General features: G+C 35.0%; 1 long non-coding RNA gene across 1 annotated transcript; it reads left to right on the top strand.

The window, feature by feature from the left end:
• The first annotated feature begins 258 nt into the window (after positions 1 to 258).
• LOC137239377 (uncharacterized) lies at positions 259 to 1,843 on the top strand. Its single transcript, XR_010949351.1, has 3 exons — positions 259 to 351; positions 436 to 761; positions 819 to 1,843. It is a non-coding gene; the product is annotated as an uncharacterized lncRNA (long non-coding RNA).
• Positions 1,844 to 3,780: the final 1,937 nt, after the last annotated feature.

The following is a 3,780-nucleotide window of genomic DNA, read 5'->3' as shown; positions in this document are numbered from 1 at the left end:
ATATTCAATTCCCAAAACCGGAAAAAAATACAGTTTTTTATCTCGATCAGGCAATTCCTGGATATATTGCAACTACTTGCAAAATGTCCATAAATTCAACAACGACAACCTTCCGAACTAAAAGCATACACCACGGAGTATCCAAGTAAGTAATGTAACATTCTAAAATTCAAAATTACAAACAAAACTATACTTCCTCACGCAATAGCAATGGCAGCATGTAACATCACACGGCAACTCCTCAGATGGAGCCAAGTACTTTATTGAAAACCTTTTGTTTCAAATATATGAACTATTTGACGACCAGAATTTAGTTGATGTGACATTCAAATTAACAAATCCATCTTCCTTGTAAGTAAACTTTCATTTGAATTAACGCTATTGCAGCCTGTATGTCACATACATTAACTACGCTTGTTATATATGTATTTACAGAATTACGGCTCATCGTCTAATTCTATCGGCGGCAAGCCCTTATTAGCTCCCTTTATAGAAACCACCAATATCGACAGCGACACTTTCGAGCGCTTAATCGCCTTTTACTATACCGGCAAAACGCTCATAACCAATGACAATGTGGATCGGATGTTAAAAGCGGCTTTAATACACAATTGAAAGGCGCTGTTGCAAACTGTGTTGATTTTATAATAGAGAATATAACCGATTTCACATTGCAGCCAGCATATAGTCTGAAGAAGTAGATTCAGTGTGAGATACTAAATGAAAAAATTCTGGCTTACGAAACACAAAACCTTATGCATGTAAATTAACGTGTGCGATTATTTGAGCATTAAATTTATTGTTTTATTATCTCGCAGGTAACCCAGAGCAGTGAATTTTTAGATTTTGACGCCAAACAGTTGCAACCTATCATAGAAAGAGACAATTTGTATGTACGGTGCGAGAAAGGTGTTTTTAATGCTGCAAAACGTTGGTATGATTATGATGCTTCTGCGCGCAAACATCATCTGTCAGAATTAATTGCTTGTCTGCGGTTAACCCAATGTAATATGGTCTTTAGTATGGCTAATATTCACCCGTTACCGGGTTGTGAAAACTTGGCATTAAAGGTTTTAACTTGGCATAGATACCCCTTGGCTCGTTCTAAGCTGACATTGAAGTATACAGAGAAACGTGGTGGCCAGATTCCTGACGAAGAATCACTTTTGGCTCTTAACCGATGGATAAATAATACTAGGATATGACTCTTTACAAATGGTTTATGATATTATTTGTAAAATGTTAAAGTGAATCAACACTCGGTGTTAAAGACCAGTATAACATAGGTTCCCGCACAAGATCACGGATCGAAAACTATTTTCACTCTAGCGATAAGGAGACTCCTTGAAGATTTTCGGGAGTTTAGCTGTTGTCGATGTGGACAGCATATTGATTCGGTACATTCCGGAAAATACCACCATTAAGGTACTTGCCCGACCATCTCGGGAAACCACATTAACCCTTCTACCTTTTTCCGAAAGGAACTTGGGGTGGCTTTATCCTGGCCTGCGAAATAAATAGGATTCGTTGGCTTGTCTACTTGTATCTACCTCTGTATCTTCCGCAATATCCAAATAGCATTAATTTACTATCATTCCCTTCCAGACCGTAAAAAAGATTTGGTTGAGCTGCAGGCCGGCGAATACGTTTCCCTGGGATTGTAGAAAAGAGTATACTGGCCGTTGATTGGCTACGGATAATTTTACAATTTAGAATAGGAAGAACGAAATTAGCGGCCAAGGAGAAAAAGGCAAACAAGTTGCATAAAATTATACACAGCAGACAGAACCATAAATGTAATACTCCTATATTGCTAATAGAAAATGCTCGCAATGTGTTTTGAATTCGGAATCAAAACAAGACAGTCTATAAAATTTTTGTGATTGTAGCAGCATAAGTGTGACAAGAAAAAAATTTTAATTTAGGTACATTCGATTGTTGAATACAAAAACAAAAACGTTTAAACATCAATATATCGGCACTCTGATGTTTGGGAATGTACCAAGCCTTTTGTAGCAACATAGGAGTATTACATATATGCACAGAACACCCCCAGCGGGTTAGGGGATCAGAATATACCCGCGGTAGGTATGCCTGTCGTAAGAGGCGACTAGAATACCAGATTCAAGGGGCTGTGTAGCGCAACCCTTCAGGTTGCCAGCGGAATATATAGCTTCTCCAAACCCAATTGTCACCTATCCGCGGCGAATGCTGTTTCACTAACAGACGAGGCTCTGGCGCCCCAGGCTCCTCATGGAACTTGGGAGTGGGGAGGGAGGGAATGGCCTGAAGGTTTAATGTGGCCACATAAATCGTTCCCGAGATGGTCGGGCTAGCGCCTTAATTGTGCTATGATACCGGAGCGTACCGGATCTGTATCCGGCAAAGGACCATCACATCGATAACACCCCCCAAAGCCTTCGGGGAGCAACCTTATCGCCACAACAACACGAACAACAATTTTTTAACTATAATTATTAGTATATATAAATGATATTTTTTTTTTTTTTTTTTGTAAATATAATTATTAAATATAATGGAAGTTGTAATGTGTTTTTAGGTGAGTTATTACGTTTATATTTATATTGTGTAATGAGTTAGAGAAAAAAGAAAACGTTATCTATTTGAATGCTGATTAATATGTATGCACTACTATATAAACTACTTTGCGACTATTATTTCAATATTCAATATTTCTTCATTAAATTTATTTCATAAGTAGTTTTGTATGAAATAGATACTTTGTATGTATGTACAAAGCATTGTAATTAATTTGAAACACTTTATTCAAATTTCAAGAAAAATCGAGAAAACCAGAATTCCATCAATACTAGCTAAACAAAATTCAACATTAATCCTAAAATTTCTGCTTATTTTGGACAATTTTTTTTTTTCTGAAGTGTTTAGCATATTCTCCCAAACAAAAGAAATAAGTTTAAATAGAGAAATGGGGCTAAAAAATGCATATTCAGACAGTTTTTAAGATTTCTAAGAAAACAATTTTAAAGCTTGGGGTGACTTAAAAAGTTTCTCGAATTTGGAGTGTTCAAAATTAATTACTATGCTTGTTGATATAAAATTATGAAAAAAAAAATATAGAAATTGAGAAAACAACGTAAAATAGATAGAATTTACATATTTAGGAATCTTTATTGATTCCTCAAAAGTTTATTAAAATATAACTAAATTTACAATGTCAATGTTTGTACATTAAAAGAATAAAAATAATATTGCGTTATAACTCCAAGCGAATACTCAACAGAGTTGTATTTTTTGTTTCTGGAAACTTCTTGCGCAGCGTTGCCATACGAAACGCCCAAACCATGTAGTAGGGTATTTAACCCTACACATATATTTGTGTTTAAATTTTGCTCCTATATTTTTGACTACGGCCACGGTTTTTTGTCGGTCGCTAGAGATATATTCTTTCAACCAGTTTATAGAAAAACGCTGATGCTGGGGATTTTTAAGTTGTAATGGCTTTTGAGAATGTGTATAATGGTAATTTAATCATTAAAAGACTGTGGTTTTAACGACATTTCTATTGACTTCAGGGTTTCGTGCATACATGTTAAATTCCAATTAGAATTAGCAATTGATGCAATTGGTTTATATTCTCTAATTCATTAAACAATTAGAAAGGTTCACCTAATTCCCATTAGATAATTGAAATTTTTATTCTAATGGTAAATCTATTGCAATTAGTAGCCATTAGCAAAAAAAAATTGGTTTACCTTTACAATTAGAAATCTAATTGACTTCTGCTAATGCAATTAGATA

Source organism: Eurosta solidaginis, chromosome 1 (genome assembly GCF_040869045.1).
Source record: "Eurosta solidaginis isolate ZX-2024a chromosome 1, ASM4086904v1, whole genome shotgun sequence".
NCBI lineage: Eukaryota > Metazoa > Arthropoda > Insecta > Diptera > Tephritidae > Eurosta > Eurosta solidaginis.
The sequence above is the reverse complement of the archived record's forward strand: the minus strand, read 5'-3'. Positions and strand labels throughout refer to the sequence as shown.